The 19,406-nt window shown below is 37.3% G+C and overlaps 1 protein-coding gene across 3 annotated transcripts in view; it reads right to left on the bottom strand.

Annotated features, from left to right (window-relative positions):
* Positions 1-19,406, bottom strand: part of plxnb2a.1 (plexin b2a, tandem duplicate 1) — a 127,458-nt gene that overhangs the window by 57,211 nt on the left and 50,841 nt on the right. For all 3 annotated transcript variants that reach the window (XM_067428598.1, XM_067428599.1, XM_067428600.1), the window contains exon 2: positions 2,319-2,396. The gene's annotated coding sequence lies outside the window, so the exon portion shown is untranslated. The remainder of the gene's footprint in view (positions 1-2,318; positions 2,397-19,406) is intronic.

Here is a 19,406-nt window from a genome sequence, read left to right as displayed (position 1 = left end):
GGACTATAATAGTTTTGCATTTACAGAAACATTCTGCTAAGGGTGCCAGAGCACTCCCCATCTGACATTGATCGAAAAATCATATCCCGCCCCAAATACACACCAATGCTGAACAACCATATGCGCAAGTCAGCTTTTATGGATCTCAGATTGAGATGCTATACATCTAGAAAACATCTTGTAGGGCATTTAAACTTGGTCTTTTCATTCAGATTTAAACTTGGTCTTTCACATTTAAAAAATCTAACCGACCCCAACTTACTTAATGATACTTTTGATTCATTTCCAGTCACGGTCACATAAATACCACTGGCATTAACAATTTTATGCCTCAGGAAATGGCCTGAAGCATAGAGTTTATCCGCAAAGATAAAAGTTTAGCTGGTGAACATGCACTACCCTCCAATGGTGCAACAGACAGCATTTACAAACAATATTGGACACTTTCAGGTTGTAATCACCTACAACAAACACTTATTGTGGCTGACAGAAGCTATTAATCACTGTCAGCGACTGAGGCCAAATCTGCATTGAGGGTTTATGAAAAATGGTTTGCGATAGCAGAACATATACCAAGGTCTCGCTGTCTCTTTATATATGTGAAATAATGTTTTTTTTCTTTCTGTAATAGAAGCTCAGTGTCCACCGTTGCTGCTTAATAACCAGCAAAAAGAAAAAGTAGGTGTAGGGATCTCATTGCAAAATCAAGAGCAGCTAGTAATCTCCCTCGCAATCAGAATTTCCTCGGCGTCTCGTGAAAAAGAGCAGACTGCCTCAGGCTCCAATATAAATGCAATAAGGTAAGGGTGGAAAGACAGAGTGTGTTTAGAGTACTGAAAGTGCCTGCATTTTTTTTTTCCTGGTTGGAGGATCTGGTTTCATGTTTCATTGACCTTCTTTGTATAAAAAGCATGGACCAATCCTTTACTGAAGAACAACAGAGGTCGAGGAAGCCAATAGCAGACGTGAGTCAACAGCAGGAGATCAGGGAGGGGCCAGAGAACGTTCGAGGCGATCCCTTGAGTAATTTACACTCTCAGGCACCTTCTCTACTATTCCTTTCTCTCCTTTACAACCTGAAAACTGTCCTATTAAATGGCTTACTTATTTCCATAACACCTTGAGAGGAACGTGTAAATCTTCATTTTTGGTGGGTTTCCATCAAGGAAGCGATTCATTTTGGGTGTTCGCATTGGATTCATTTCATTCATGATGAGATAAGCTTTCAACAATAACTGATAAATGGTCGCAAATTCTGTAGTATTTTGTCCAGCTACGTTACCGTTCAAAAGTTTGGGGTCTTTTAGATTTTTTTTATTAGTATTATTTTGAATTAAGTCTTAATTTATTTGATTTAAAATACAGTAAAATGAGTAATATTGTGAAATAGTATTACAAATTAAATAACTTTTATATTTTAATAAATATTTCAAGAATCCTGAACTGTGAATTTTCAGTATGATTACCCCAGTCTTCAGTCACATGTTCCTTTAGAAATTATTCAAATATGTTGATTAGGAGCTCAAAATTATTATTTAAAAATAATAACGTTATAACGTGTGTCCTTGCTGAATTAACTTTTTTCTTTACAATCTAAAAAATGCTGGGTTAAAAACAACCCAAGTTGGGTTGAAAATGGACAAACCCAGAAACTGGGTTGTTTGAATGGGTCCATTTACTAGGGTTCAAATAACCCAATTTCTGGGTTTGTCTATTTCCAACCCAACTTGGGTTGTCTTTAACCCAGAATTTTTTAAAGTGTAAAAATTATCTTACAACCCCCCAGTTTTTGAAAATAAAATTGATAAATACAAACTTCTGTAGGCATCACAGCATTATAATGCATAGCATAAAAAACAGGCTTGATACATTTAACAGGGATATCAAATGATTAGTAATACATTTAACATTAAATACCCAATACTGGATGACATTTATTCAATATCGCAATTCTAAAGAAACAAGATCAGATGCAACAGCTAAATGAACCCATATAGATGTGTATACAAACCAACTATTTGTACGTTCAACTAACTCTTCTCAAAACACTCATAGCCCAAACATTTCTCACAGCAGGTTATTCAAGTCCAAAACAACATCCTGAAATGTGTTCAATTCCTAAAGGTGGTAAATGTGTAAAAGTCTTTTTGGATAGACATAATATAAAAGGCGATGCTTTAGACTAGCACTTTGAACTCTCGCAGAGAGTTTATCCCTTTTAAGGCACAACACAATGTAAAAACAAAATGTAGGTAATCTATATCATCCCTACCAGTCACTGCCAAACACAGTCTTACATCTCCTTATTCATCACTTACTTTTGACTTTCCTCCTCTGTCTGCCCTCCTCCTCCTCTTTTGTTTTCTCTGATCCTCTTGAGTGCTGCTGCAGACACACTACAAGAAAGAAGAGGGATAGAAAGAAAGAAAGAATAAAGGACATTATCACAATGAAATGGATGGAGAAGCGCACACAAAAAACGCCAATGAGCACATTCCAAATTCAGATGAAGCTAAAGTCAATTATGCCTCGGCTTAGCCCAATCTGCAATTATTTAAATGAAAAATTTGCAATGAAAACCTATGAGAGAAATAAAAATGCATAATTTGGACCACAATTAACTGCGTATTATTGCTTTAAACTGCTGAATATTGACAATAAACCGAATGCAGTAAAGTGCTGGTTGTGTTTTTAATGAGTGAGCAATACTGAAGGAATGACGACGGCTTATGTTTCACTTTCGAAATCTATCCGTGTAAATTTGTGTATATGTGGGCTGAATCACATGCATAAGGCATTTTGATTGGACACGGCCTATTTTTTTTTTTCAAACAGTGGGTGTTGTAAATCCAGAAAGAACAACAGAGAAGTCTTCAGACACGGGCTGGATCAAGGCTACCCCCAAAGTGAGCCTAATAAGGCTTACAGAGTAACTGATATATGGTAGAATTAGGGATGTCAAAAGCAATGGAACAAAGGTAATACTAAAAGAAAAAATATCTGACTCAATTTGCTACCAGACTCTTTGTGGTCGAGCCATCTGTGAGGAAAATATTGGTGTGCGGCTGTTACGAAAATTACAGTAATCTCCAGCAAGAGCAGAACGGCCTGGCTTAACCTAGAGAGACGATGGTTTACAGATGAACAACATGATGAGGGTAAACGACAGACATGTTTCATTAGTGCTAACGTCACAGATGAAGAGTCCCTGAAGTGCCTTGAACACACTTACACACTCACGCTCCCTCTCTCCATGCATCAGTGGAAGAGCATTTATCCGTATCTGTGGACTCACACACCTGTCTCTCTTCTCTCAAAGCGATCATTGTGTTAATAAGATGAGCTCACATACGGCAACTCCCCTAAATCTGTGAGAGCGATCTGAATAAGATACTAGCGTACTGAAAACTGTGCAACATACACTGTATGTTGACTAATATTCCGGAAACAGTAGACATTATTACATGATAAATGTTCTTAACATAATATCTATGCTAGAATATTGTCGTGTGACCTCATCGTGTTGCATGCGAGTGCCATCCAGCTACCATATGAAAAGAAAGAAAAAAAGACTCCTTATCTGAGTATTTAGTAAGCACATGTATGTAGCATACAGATAATTCACATATTAGTATGCTATTCTGAATATAATCCGTGTCTTCCAACATCATCCTATCACAATGTACTTATATCCATTGATTATAATGTCTTTTCCATATGGAACGGCTGCCTGGGCAATTGGATGATTTTGGGGGCTCGTGTCAAGGGTCAAAAGAATTTGGGTGTGGGTGGAGAGGAGGCTTTTGAAACTTCATGATCCATTTCACGGCCCTCCCAATGTATGTTCTCATGATTTTAGTGAGTGTATGTTGCCAGTCACCAGAATTTTTGGCTCTTTTGTGGACTCGCCAATGAGAAGCAGATGTGTGTAGTCGTGTTTCTGAATTCTGATCTCTTTCTGTCGTTTTCCTTCTCAATCACACCCGCATAGAGTACATGCACTTACAGGTTCATGGCCAAAAGGCAAGCCGTTCTTTTATTTTCCAGTCAATCTGCATGATCTGATCCATGCATGCAGACAAAACACACACACAAAACCATTCCTTTTACAAACAAACTGCACAAAGTGCAAATGGGGTTTTCCATAAACTCAGTGTTGAGGTATTTAGGAGCAAGCTAGCCAGAAAAAAAAGCCTCTGTGAGAAACAAAGGCTATCCGTAATCAGAGCTTTGAGGTGCAAGTTGTCCAAAACATTCTGAATTTCGTTCAAAACTTGGAAGCCGTGACGTGCCAGAACCCGAATGTTCCTAAAAATATTTTCCGGCAGGAAGCGGAGGGCTGTTTCAGTAATCTGTCCCGCAGCTAGAGACGGTCCGCTCCTGGCACACAACACTGTTCCAACACAGTGAAAAACCCACCAAAAAAACTGGCAAAAACTTCAAAACCTGCAGTTACCACTCATTAAACACACACACCGCAACCGCACAGCGCTGATAGACAGATGAAAGAAACGTCAGGGTCGGAAGTTAAAAATGCAGATCCTTTGCTGGCGTTCCCCCATCTAAGTAAGCATCCATCCATCCAGAACCAGATTGGGAAGGAGGGTGAATTGTGTTGAATGAGGGCAAGGATGATGTGATGTTGGGAAAGCTCTTCAGAGCACGGAGACTGGGCTGGGAAAGTTTACGGCTGGAAGTAATGAAGAACCCATACACACAGACACGCACACAAACACACTCAAACACTGTCTGGAAGCAACCACCGAACCATAATCTGATCTTTATGATCAAGAACACACACAGACTTGGACTGCAAACAATTGCAGCCCACCGAATGCTCTTTATAAACACACATATGCATAAAAACACACAACACAGCTTAGGTTCATCTGAAAGCACTGATGGAGACACCACCATCTGCGATTTGAATGCTTTGACAGAGAGGTGGGTGTAAGTGAGGACAAAACGTGCAGATCAGCAGAAAGTAATGTTACAACTGACACCATTACACAATTACCACAATACTGCCAGAGCCAAAACTTCAGCATGCTTGAACTTCAGACCGTCACATTCTGGGCATTCCAGAGATTCTTCCAAACAGGACTTTGACCTCTATTGAGTGAACTATGACCTTTCAGAGTATACCGTTACCACATTTCCATGTTTTTTTACACATCTAAAATGATTTCATTTTGTATCTTTCGAAGGTGGCTTTCATTTAAATTCAAATTTCATTGAGCTATTCTAGTACCTCTTTATTAAAATAAAATAAAAATGTAGCTTGGTTTTGCATTGAGTTATTGTTTTGAAAACTACATTAAAATCGATAGTAGTAGTTTAAAAAAAAAGATTCTTCTGTGGAAATTCACAGAAGGGGTTATATTGGTCACTGGCTCTGGCTTCAGCACCTGCAACTGTGTGAAAAAACAGATAAGCGTCATGTAAGATCCAATTAACACCAATTCCTTCTTCAAAATGCAATTCCAGTCTCTCTTACAACAGTACATCTGACAGCGTAGTAAAGCAGAAGTCCATGTACCAAAAACATCACACTTAAAAACAAAGGTTTTTTTATTGGCTGTGGTTTAACGCAGAACCATATCCATAGGACTAAAGGATTATTATAGTGGAAAAAGTTCTTTAGATTTTTTTATTTTTCTTTATACTACAAAAAATATATATTTCAAAACCGAGAGATTATTTTGGAAACCAAAAATGGTTCTTCTGTAGCTTCTCTGTTAGGCCCACCTTATGGATTCTTTATTTTAAACGTTTTTTTTGTTTTTTGTTTGTTGCCAATGTAAAGTTTCAATGGATGGTAAAGGTTCTTTATTGAACCAATGACGCCAATAAAAAACATAATTTTTTAGGAGAGTACCATCATCGAGCTCCATGTTTCCTGGCTCGACTAGCCACTCCACCTCTAGGGCTTATGGCTCCCAGGCACTAAAACTTAGTAAACATGCACGCACACAAGTGATAAATGAGATCTTAAATGCAGCAAGACTTCATGAAGCTACCGCATGGTTCCAAGACTGTGTTTTCACAGGTGGGTGTGTGAGAGAATGAGATAGCAGTAAGCATACACACATTCACATACAATCACACGCATTCACAGACCCTCCTGACCTGTGAGGACACGACCGAGCATGTAACCGCCGACGGCTAGCAATATATCACTGTGCACTAAACTCTTGGTCTTCTTTTTCTTCAGTATTCCAAAATCTCTGTAAAACGAGATAAAGGTGCATTGAATAAATTAAGAATTATTTATTCAGTAAGGATTCATTAAGTTTATCAAAAGTGAAAGTAAAGACTTAAAATACAAAAAAAAAAATGCTGTCCATGTGTGCGTTTTATTTAAATGCATTTAAATGCTAATAATAAGAAATGTTTCTTGAGGCGAAAATCAGTATATTGGAATGATTTCTGAAGGATCATGTGACACTGGAAAAATAAAGGAAAATTATATACACATACATACATACATACATACATAAATACATACACATATATATATATATATATATATATATATATATATATATATATATATATATATATATATATATATATATATATATATATAAATGTGTGAGTGTGTGTTACAAATTATTGTTAAATATTATATATATTTGTTTATCATTATTTTTTATTTTATTTCATTTTTTGCAGTATATGACATACCAGTAAGAGCCTTTTAGTGGAAAGAAGGTTTTGATGTTTATTCTTGAAATAAACACACCATAAAACAACATTGTACTGACCAAGCAACCCCCCCACCCCCCCGTACATACACATCAAAAATAAGCACTGTTGATCCATGTGAACATGAGAGGGCACAGTTCCCATGGTAAAATGTAAACTGACGGAATATGGGAACTGTGGAATTAAAGACTCATATCAAGACATACCATCAGAGACTGAAAGAGTAAGAGATAAAAAAAGGGAAGAGAGAGAGAGAGAGAACTTGGGCCGGGCTCCAATGATGCCCGCTTTCTCACACACCCACTGCAAAGCTTGAGGCAGGAAAGAGCTGGCAGCATCGCTCAGGAACCTGCTCCCATGGCAACAACAACCCAGAACCTGGCGACTCTAGCGCCTGAGCGAGATGACACGGTTTAACACGAGAGGACAACGAGTGCGAGACATGGGACTGGTGTGGAGAGAGTAACCGACTAACTGCAAATTCCACTTTTCAATATTGCTTGTGTGAAGATGGGGATAAGGAATAGTGTGTGCATGCGTTTTTGCTAGGCATTCAGAGACCAATTCTGAAAATAAAACACTTGATGGTACCCATGGAAATGCTTCACAGCAGAGAAAGCAATTTAATTTCAGTGTGAGAGAGAGAGAGAGAGAGAGAGAGAGAGAGAGAGAGAGAGAGAGAGAGAGAGAGAGAGAGAGAGAGAGAGAGAGAGAGAGATTGTGTGTGTAGGTTTATATTACATTTTGGGGACCAAATTACACAAATGGAGAGTGAGAGAAAGTGTGTGTGTGTGTGTGTGTGTGTGTGTGTGTGTGTGTGTGTGTGTGTGTGTGTGTGTGTGTGTGTGTGTGTGTGTGTGTGTGTGTGTGTGTGTGTGTGTGTGTGTGTGTGTGATTATAAAGCCACAAAAATCATTTCACCATCCATTTCTCATGAAATGGCAGCTGACAGCATTTCACACAGGTTGATAGGTGAGGCGTCTTTGCTTTTGTTTAAGCGGTGACACCCAACCATGGCTCATAGCACACGCTAACCGCTATCCCTGCACTGCTGTCATGCAATGGCATACCGCGTATTATCTGTTAAACACATGTTCTCCTTACCGCTCTTTAAAAAAAAAAGTGTAAAACAGAAAATGTCAACTGCCGTCTTTCCCTGGAATAAAGGGGCTATTTTAGAGAAAGGAAAACCTGTTTTAAAAATAAATGTTTGCTGATTTCAGAGCTTATCAGATCACAGAAAACTTTTTTGTAATGAAAACGAGCTCTTTAAAACATCTTTTGTGTTCCACTGGCATACAGGTTTGGAACGCCATACGGGTGATTAAATAACAACTGAATTTTTATTTTTGGGGGGAGTGAACTGATCCTTTAAGGCTGGTAGATGTGGGAATTTGAAGCAGATGTGTTTTCATTTCCTGTATTTTATTTTTATTGGACAGAAAAAATGTCAAGATCCTGATCGAGATCCAACAGACACATTGGGTTTTGCTAGGCAGGTATGCAGAATAGGAGGAAACCCAAAAACTTTAAAAAGCCCATTCCATCAGAAGGTTCTTAAATTATCTTTGAAATGAACTGGAAACGAGTAATTTGTGGGACTGATTGAGTGAAATTTGAGAGTAGATATGTTTAGACTACTAGCTAAAACAAACTGCTATTTAGAAGCCGTCTTTAAGAGTTTATTTGTACATTAACAGAATTTACATGTTTTTAAGGCTTATCAATCATTAAGTTCTACAACAACAACAAAACAGCCTGTTAGCATTAGCCTGTTAGCATTAGTTTGAATATTTTTACTTTGCTGTGCTTAAAATAGTTCCTAGCAGTGACATATTCCAGAAGGCATTCATATTTCAGTGAATGAAACTGTTGTTTATAAATATATGTGACCAACAATGTCAAAAATATTTCATGACATCATATGTTAACATTGCTGTATTAACCTCCCTCTGGCAATTCAACACTGAAATGCTGTTTGCAGATTACTTTTAGATCAAAAATCTAACTAGACAGTTTACTTGGCTCTCTAAACTGATCTTGAACATCAAAAAATGCCTACTGATGAAAAATTGTAATACATTCCAGCCCTTGAGACCCTTGACCCAGTAATTTCGCTTGGAAAATCTGACCTGTTTGAGGAGAGTATGTAAACAAGTTAGGGTGGCCATGAGAACATGTGTCATTTTTTAGGGCTGTTCAGTTTTAAATATGAACTGGGCTGCCAGTACAAAGTCAAGAAACAAAAGAAACAAAATCAATCTGGAAAAAATATGTGACATTAAGTTATACAAACTCTGACCTTTTTGTTTTCAAAGTAAACATTCAGAACAGCCACATTAACTAAAATAACTTTGCCCCGTAATGGAGTTCACATTGAACTATTAACATCTTAAAAATCGCTTCGCCAATCTCTGCATGACTTTCCAGAACTGTCTACTGCATAGGGCCATATGCTCTAGAAACACACATACACAGATGGCCAATAGGCAGCAGAAGGGCGCAGCACTCTTTTCCCACAAACTATATTCTCTTCCATCTGCCACCAAAAAATAAGGTTTACAGGTGGCACTATTTTCTCGCCAGCTCTATTTTAGATCATGTTTGGTGAATGATCATGTCTGGTGTGGTTGGTAATGCCCTCTGACCTTTCCTGTGATGCAGAAACAAACCTTGATAATAATGATCAATTAAAAAGTACAGGCAGAAACTCTTTATTCTGAAGCTCTATACCTTTTTGATATTTGCAGAGAACACCCTTAACCTTTTTGTGTTTGTTGGCAAACAGAACAAAGCAAACACAGAATAATCCACCTTAAATATAGAAAGTAATTTTATATAAATCACAATAGTTATTAATCACCACTTATTCAATCCAAAAATATTTCATGATACTCAGATCAGATCTACAGTAGCCTAGAAATCTAGACGCACCCTAGCGGCAGCAAATCTAATCTGCCGCGAGTATCGTCTAGCAACTCTCAATACACGTCTGAGCAGTAAAAACAAAATTCTGGTCAGGCCAATCACATCGTGTATAGAGATGGTGGGCGGGGCTTACCATAAAGACGGCCGAGTTGCGCTTGCGTGCTACTAGTAAACACAAAAGCTGGCGAACGCCGGTCTTTCATCAGCTTTGACTGTGACTTTGGAAGACTTGAAGTTAAGCTTTTCTCGCAAAAAAAGAAGTCATTCTTAAAAAGGGAAGATGTGTACTGAGTTTTGTTTTGTTTCTGTGGTAAGTTTCCAGACCAAACATCTTGATGTGGGTCTGGCTTGTCAGGATAGATCTACAGTATAACAGCCACAATATCCTTATATAGATGAAGTTAATGAACTACAAGAATTGCAGTACTGTCATGAACCCACAGCTAACATAACAATAAATATGATTTTGAGTAATTCTATTTTGAAAAATAAAATGGAATAAAACAAATAAAGTATTTGCAGAAAAAATATATATATATATATATAATTTAAAATATATAATTTATAATATAAAATAAAAATAATAATTGAAAGCCTTCTGATTTTGACCAACATATCAAAGACTAGGGGCCGGATTTACTAACAGCTTGCGCCAGTGCAAACCCTCTTGTCACGCTAGAAAACTGTCAAGATTTACTGAAGACACGCAGAAAGAAATTAGCACTGAAAAGGTGTGGACAGGGTTATTTTTGTGCCTGGCCAATTTGTATTTCTAAGAGTTTCCCTTTCAGGTGCAAAATAAATGATCTGCTCGTAAATTTACTTTTGTTTGTGCCATTATTTACCCCACCAAAAAGCATGTTTTCAACCAGATGCTAACTGGTAGATTGCACTGGTCATTGTGGAAATGATCCGGCTACACGTTGTCAGTAGGTCACCTGGGCTTTTATGGAATTGTGCTCTAACTATATAGTAAATATGACCCTATCTATGCTACTGATCCACAGTGTCTTAAGTGAATCCCATAGTCTGTGTATAGATGCTTGAATAACTCTAGCTGGAGGAAAAGCCTGAGGCAACTGAACAGGAAGGCCAGCCCTCTGCTCTCTACATTAACTGACCTGGATTCTGTGAGCATGGCTGGCATAACTAAGTCTGATGTTCCTTAGAGACTTTTTGGGGGTTCAATGGTCCAGACTGGAACATAATAACGCTTGGCCTAACCCTATTTTAGGCTAGACACTGAAGAGAGTCTGGAATTGGAAGCCATGGCCTTTAAATGAATCCTTACCTGGTCATATTTCCTGTCCCAAGGGTGAAACGCCTGTAATACATTTGAATTGAGTGAGCCACAGCGAGGCGATATGGTACCTGACAGAAAACAATCCAACAGCCTGGGGCCTTAAATGAGTTCAGCAGACACTCTCGGAAATAAAATGTGGCTCCTCATGTGTAGTATGCTATGTCACAGAAAGGAAATGATCCTTGTCTTTATTTCCTGCCTGGACTGGGAAGTTGATCTAAAATCATTCTGAAGGTTACCTTTATTACAACAACAAAAAAATCCAATGTGGCGATACTAAGGATTTATCTGGCTATCACCAGACCAAGCTCATTTTAAAACTGAACATTGGTCTGGGGAGTCTGCTCTCTATTTTCTACTGCACAAGAGGCGTGATAAACCAGCATTATTCAAATGACTCTGTATGCAATTGGACAGTCCTTTAACCCATCAGACCACAAGTGGCGTGATTAGCGCACCAGGTGGTTAAGCCAGTCTGCGATTGGTTCCCACAATAGTGTAATAGAAGCAGTAGAAATTGGATGTACAGGTTTCCAATCAAATCGCCGGCAGATCAGGCTGGGTTTACCCAGTCTAACTAAGGATATGACAGTGAGGACATTTTCCCACCAGTTAATTGATGTGTGAAAACACAGATAAAACCAGTATTACTGGCGGGGGCTTTTCAAATCACTAATTTTAAACCAAAAGTAAAATAGGCACGGCAGCTCTAGCATTCATTACGGAGCGGTGTGGAGCAAAGCAAAGTGTTTTCAATGAATTCCTATGAAAGTTAAGCTAAATACATAGCTTTTATGTATTTAGTTCCCTTCAGAATAGCTGTTACCCATATAGCATACTATGTAGAATCAACTAAGGTATTGCTCCCTAGTAAACGAGAGTGAGCAAATTTTAATTCAGACTACTTTTTATTTTTAAGAAATAACATTTTATGGAGAATGAATACTATATTTTGTTTATATGCATTTAATTTGGCTATAATTTATATGCAACACAGAATTCAATATAGCAATATGTTTAGACTCGCTAGCACTGAACTGAAGCAGTAACGGCACCGTTGTGCTAGCATGTTCCACACAGTCCCTCCTTGTGTGTCTGGAAAATGACTACAAAAGAAAGGTGGTAAAACGCACATTTAATTAAATCACCTTAAAGGGTTAGTTCACCCGAAAATGAAATTTATATCATTAATGACTCACCCTAATGCATTTCCACACCCGTAAAACCTTCGTTTATCTTCGGAACACAGTTTAAGATATTTTATATTTGGTCCGAGGACGTATGCAAGTGTATGCACACTATACTGTCCATGTCCAGAAAGGGAATAAAAACATCATCAAAGTAGTCCATATGTGACATCAGTTAGTTAATTAGAATCTCTTGAAGCGTCGAAAATACATTTTGGTCCAAAAATAACAAAAACTACGACTTTTTTCAGCATTGTCTTCTCATCCCTGTTTGTTTTAAATCCTCAAATGAAGATTCGAATGGTTATGAATCACTGATGATGATGTTTTTATTACCTTTCTGGACATGGACAGTATAGTGTGCATACACTTCCATACACTCTTGGACTAAATATAAAATATATTAAACTGTGTTCTAAAGATGAACAGAGGTCTTACGGGTATGGTACGACATTAGGGTGAGTCATTAATGACATAAATTTCATTTTAGGGTGAACTAACCCTTTAAGATTTCCATGACATTGTTTAGTCAGAAGCATTTTTAAATATTACACTCTTTTCTAATGAAGGGTGTGACTGCTTGTTTCCTTAAGGGGAAGGTTGTGTAACTCTTGATTGCAGGCATAATTATAATTGCTGAAACTTCATAAAATGGGAAGTATGAATTTGATTTTGACACTTTAATTAGACCACACTTTTCTGTGCATAAGTACAAACTAATGAGCCACCTCGCTGTCTACTGCCTACATAGGCTACAAGCATGTACGACATTATGTTAAATTAAATGTTACACATACTTGAATGAACACTTGACATAAACAGCAACTCTGAATGCTACACAAATAAACACATACACACAAAAGCCGTTCATTAAATGCACACAAACTCGATCCACATTTGATTCCAATTATGTTTGATGTTAGCATTTTGCTAAGCTAACAAGATTTTCAAAGCACTAAATGCTAAAATGCATACTGAGATTGCCGGATCTGCCAAGGATGCATAATGCTGCCTTTAAATACCTAAAAAGTAGATATCTTATGAAGACGATATAATTTGGTACAGCTTTGGTATGCAAAATAACACTTAAAATCAACAAAGCATCTTATAATGAACATTAAGCTTGCTAATCGTGATTTTTATTAAACTGTTTTCATAATACTAGAAAATGTCAGTGTGCATTGGTGGGGGTCAATGAAGAGGTGTAAACAGTACTTTCCATACACAAACACACATGCCTTAGACCCACACCCACACTTACAAACACTTAACCACGGTAACCATCAATCCTAGACGCGATTAAGCTCTGCTGGGCATGACACAGGATCTTCTGCCAAGCAGAGTCACTGACACGGAAATGTTCACACATGCCTTCTCACAGATAAAGAGAGTGGCAAGAGAAATGAATCTTCATCATCATGTGGGTCTCAACACCAAGAACGATAGCTCAGATCTAAAACAAGAGTTCAAAGAGGTATTGGAGGTTTAGATTAAAGATCTTAACTTCTTTGGGTGGGAACAAACCTGTATTTAATGTAACAGTCTGGGTTTTATATAATGTAAATGCATAGGTAAAGCATTAAACAATAACATAACACTGTAAAAACCAATGAAATGAAAGGCATTTGCATATTTTAAAGGGTGTTGAAGATTGCCTCGGTTCGGCGACAGTCAGTCAGGCCTGTCACGCAACACCGGCCACAGCAGTCAGACCCTAACCCAATTAATTTTAACTTCACTTTCATGTTCCAAACATGAAAGAACCTTGAGTGAAAAAGAGAGAGAGAGAGGGGGAAAGAGAGTGACAGAGCTCCATAACAGATATTTTGACATTTTCGAGCAGTATGACAAATAATACAGACTCACTTCTGAGAGCTATGAGCCAATATATAGTTGGGTTTCGATGTCTGAGGCCACTAGTCAAAATGCTTCAATTTTAATTTAATACATTTTCATTCACATATCATATTACCATCAGCATATTAATTTAATTAATATAGTAATATATAATAAATGTATAATATAATGAATACTTTACATTATATAATATAATGACTACTATTATATAAAATAATGAATATATTTTATTTATTTCATTGTTATATAATATAATATTACATAAAATAATAATGAATACATTTTATATATTTTACATCATGTTTGTTTATATTTTTCTATATGTTATGTGACGTTATGTTACACATTTTACTTTTACAACTTTTATTCATTCCTGTAAATGTAAAAACTGTATTTCCAAGATTATATTAGATCTTCCCATTTTCCTTTTCTCTATTCACCAGATGTTCTCGAACTGTTAAATGGGCCGGACTGTGTAGGGCAGCGGGGTAGGTAGTGAATTTCTGACCACTCAAATCATCAGCAGCAACTCAAATCCACCTTACCTCCTACCCACAGTTCTCTCTCCTCACTCAGAGCTAGTTTGTGTGAGGCCTTTTGGAGATGTCTTAAAATCAATAGGTCAAGGTTTTGGCGAGCTGGATGTTCAGAGGAAAAAGCCTGTCATGCCTGAGAGGACAGGAAGTGCAGAAATGATCTGCAGCATAATGCCTTATGGCCTAGTGAGGAGTGTGAGAGAACTCTGCCAGAAAGAGCAATGACCACATGGCTCCTACAACACCCTACAAATGAACCAAGATAAGACACACGCTGAGAGAGAATGAGAAAAGGATAAAGAATTAAGTGGATAGTTAGAAAAAAGACTAAATAAAAACATTAAACAGAAAAGGAGAGATTATAGACAGGGTATTATGCCAGTTTTAAATCTCCAGGCTCAGGCCAAGGACCTTATCCACCGGCCCACACAGAATCCGAGCATGAACTCTGCAGAAAGAGCCACAGAACTGGAACGGTCATTCATATTCACTACACCCTTCATGTTCGATTTAAGAAGTATTCAATAAAATTTGAATAAATAAACCAAAAAGTTCTCATTTATAGTCAATGTACATTACATTTCAGAGTTGTTAGTTGCCTCTAGTCCCCTAGTTGCCTCTCTAACAGTTTTTTAAAAGGAAGTTCAAAATTTTAAAGTGCTGATGCAAATTGTTGTCTGTTGGACCGCAAGGTACCACCAATAATAATGCCTTAAACAACAAAAATGACAAATAGGTAGTACGCAACAACATATATTATTTACCAAACCAACATTAAAGATTTCATTAAGCTAAAAATTTAAGTTTTGATCATTTTTGGCAGCAAGCCACCTCGATATTTCAGTCAAACACATTTTACATATCACTACTGCTGAATAAATTTTAGACACCGAGAAGTGGGTCCACACTACTGACATATTTGCATGTTGTGTGCATAAAAAAACACACTCATACACTTAATCTGAGAAGTACTAATTAAACGTCAATGTTTTGGTCAATTTTTCATCAATGATATCAGGCATCTAAAATGATGTTGTCTGAAACCAAATCTTTTTAGCTGCATCGCAAAAAAAATTAGGCACCTTATTGGCTTATGTGTATAGTTATTATTGTAATAAACGGTTTTATGTTTTCATGATTACAATTGATGTTGCTTTTGAGTACTAAACTTGATTGTCTTCATCTACCAATATATGAATGTAGTACTTTCAGCTTCATTTAACACATTTTACTACATCTACTCCCCATCATTCTAGAGATTTCGACCTATAAAAGCACATAAAATGCAATTCATGTCTATAGATTTTGTCTGGGCCTGCTTATCGGTCAAAGATCAGTGAAATGAGCTCAAGACCTTAAAGAGAGACAAGATAAATAGGGGGCAAAAAAGAGAGTGTAGGAGTCCTACAGAACAGAGCACAGAGGTCACATCAGATCTCAACGCATTGCAAGGCCTTAAAGCACCAGTGATCTAAGCACCACTACTAGTCTATGGATTGTTTTTATAAGAGGCCCAGAATTGTAAGGTCAGGCCACAAATAAGGGCAACAGACTAACTGAGAGGAAGGAGAGAGAGATTGAGGGAAGGAGGACGAGGGTTGGGGGATGAGGTTACACATCTGGTTGTGTTCAGGATGTTTGAGATTCCTCTGTGGTCTGTTTGGGGTCTCTGTGCCAAGGGGAGGAGGGGCGAAGAGACTGGTCTATTCAGCCTTAAAAGCAACTCCCAGTTTGATTTCTCAAACACATCGACAATACTGTTAGGGATTAGATGAGTACTTGATTTGTCATTCAACAAATGGAAATCTAGGAGACAAGGCATTATGGAAGGTTTAAAAGCACGTTAGTAAGTGACTCAATCGCACTAGTCTCATTAGAAGTGGCTGATATAACCAAAATATTATATTACGATAATAATAATTGTAATTTTTATTAGTATTTTTATTTCACAATAACGATATAGCCTACTGTACATGGCATGTTATTTTTTTAAATAAGGTTTTTATGATAATAAAATAGTACCATTGACATTTCATAATTCGAATCATCATTTACAAGATTACAAAAAACGAATTCTAGCCTAAGTAAAAAAGTAAGCAAGTAGTGATAAAAAAAACAATAAAGAAACTAATAACAAGCAACAAAGACACAAAATAAATGTACCTACCTGAAAATAGCTAGAATAATAAGAAATACTACATAAATTGTATAAAGTAATCAAATGTATTTTAAAAAACACTGCATAGTCTTCTTGACGTTTGCGATGTAAATTAAAAATACATTTATTCTTACTAAACTTTTGATTTAGATTTTCTCTTTTGTTGTTTGATTAACATTAATAATAGCCAGCAGCAGGTTTATTAGGTTGCTGTCACTTTAAGACCGACTTCAAACGTTTACATCTGCTTAAGACATAAATGACTGTGCTTACTTGCAAACACATGGTAATTTTGACACATAAATATGTGTATTTAACCATTCAAGCCCAATTAGGCGGCAAAAAGCACTCAGTTCAGCACTCAATCGCTCAGCCGCTTCATGTGCGTAAATTACTTTTTCCGCTGCTTACATCACTCGTTTTTAAACGGTGCTTAAAAACGCATGTAAATGAAAAGCTTTCGTGACCGCACAGCACAGCAACGTTATGCGAGCGTAACCGCAATAGAAACAATAGTCCAAATCTCTACCGGTAGATCACCCACCCTAAAGTCTTACATTAACAAGTATAAAGTTTAAGTCTTAAGTCTTTAGCGTTTTAACGGTCATTCCAATCATGCCTTGAAATCATGTTCAAATATTTGCAGTAAAACGCATACAATGGAAGACTTTGGGGAAAAAATGTTATGGAGGGATTTAAAGAAGGTTAGCATGTCAGTCTCATCTCTGACATGTCTCATGTTAAATTTATCATGTGTAACATGTCTTGAGATTCCGGTTTAAACATTTACAGTAATAAATTAGCAATGGGAGCCTATGGGGCAAAACATTACGAAAGGTTAAGAAGCAGGTTATGACTCGTACTAGTATCGTGACAAGAATAATGTTTAAGTGTGATTTGATGTGCGTTCCAAGCATTTTTTGAGATAAAATCACATGTACAACAATACACGTATAATGGAAGTCTATGGGGCAAAACATTTCAGAGGGTATAAAACAAGGACAGTGACTAAAGTCTCATGTTAACAGGTATAACACTATAAAAAATGCTGGTTTAAAAACAACCCAAGTTGGGTTGAAAATGGACAAACCCAGAAATTGGGTTGTTTGAATGGACCCTGTGTTGGATTTTCAACCCAACTGTTTAAGTTTCGTTTGTAGTGGATAGGTGTATTTAATGTTGATTTCGTCGCAGTCCCAGTGCTTTACTGCAAGAACAATTTTTACTCATTTATAAGAACGAATAGAGAAGCTGAAATTATTTTCTGTGGCAACAAAACTTAGATTTTGCTCAATATACAGAGCCTTGAACATTACTATAAAATTCCAGAACTTTCAAAAAAGGGCTGAGATTTGACAGGACATGTCTAGCTCATCTACAGCAGAAAGACGAGGACCTCAGGGAGTGCAAAGGTCAGATTTAACAGTGTTTTCCACAAAAAAAGACCACTTTCCCTGGTGTGTAGAGATCTGACCGAGAACTACATTTAAAAACATCAAATGGAGCTCTTTCTTGGCTATGAAAGTGTTTTAAGACTGCAACAGGGACTAGCCCTCACACACACACACACACACACACACACACACACACACACCTACCTCAAAGGCCAAGAACTTAATCACCAAAAATAACAACCGGTCTTTAGTTCCAAAACTAAAACATCCGGATACATGCACCATTTCAATATGTAGTTGTTTAAACAAGTTGATCTATTCATATTACTATTCATTCATTGCCTTCAATGCAAATACATAACTACTTAGTCATACCTCAGCACTGACGCTCTTGATAGCTCAATGCCTTTGTCGGATCTAAAGGAGGTCACAATGTCAAAAAAGACACCAACGAACAGCTGCCACCACAGCCTACAGCTTTATCTATGTACAATTTATTATGAGACAAAAATTGAAATAGGGAGATATTCATCTTTATTACAATGTGGCAGATCAGACGATGATTTGAGACATGGGGTAATGTAATGAACCTGTCTATGGTGCTGTCGCTAGAAAGCAGGGCTGAGGGTAGTCATTACCCCGAGCTGTCAAACGCTGCCTCCCTCATTCACCTCACTCATAATAGAGCTTTTCTCATTGCCTAAATGAATACAAATGTCTTCCTGTGAATGCTTCTGACGTTCCACCTGACAGCCAGGTGTACATGGGTGGAGAGCAATTTGTTTCTGAAAGTGAGTATTAGCTATTGTATGTGTGCGCGCGCGCGTGTGTGCTCGTATGCAGTAGGTGTGTAGGTCTGTGGGTGTGTGAGATTGTACGTAGGTGTGCATTAGATTAAACAGTCCCAAATGATATGTTCTCAAGACAGCTGCATGTGGATGCGGAGGTGTAACTATTAAGAGTCTGGCTTTAATATTGTCTCTAGTTCTTCCTCTAATGTGTATGTGTCGGTCACATCTCAATGGAGTACCGCAGCTGTAGGACTAACTAAGCTGGCTTGTAAAAAGAGCTCCTCCTGAACCCTGGAGACCTGAACATCCTGTGACTGAATTGTCCCCATTAATCTAAAAGTTTTGCGTCATGCCTGTGGCTAGCCTATCATCCCTATTAGATGAATAAATAAATCATTTTAAATTCAAATAAATCATTTTAAATTAAAACAACTAGCTAACTAAATAAATAAATACAAAATCAATAGACATGTTGTGTGTCAAAAGGAGAAATGTAAATTTACTTAATGAATATGACAGATGTTAACTTGTTAATTACACAACA

Source organism: Pseudorasbora parva, chromosome 20, assembly GCF_024679245.1.
Source record: "Pseudorasbora parva isolate DD20220531a chromosome 20, ASM2467924v1, whole genome shotgun sequence".
NCBI classification, from domain to species: domain Eukaryota; kingdom Metazoa; phylum Chordata; class Actinopteri; order Cypriniformes; family Gobionidae; genus Pseudorasbora; species Pseudorasbora parva.
This window is presented reverse-complemented; position numbering and strand designations above follow the sequence as displayed.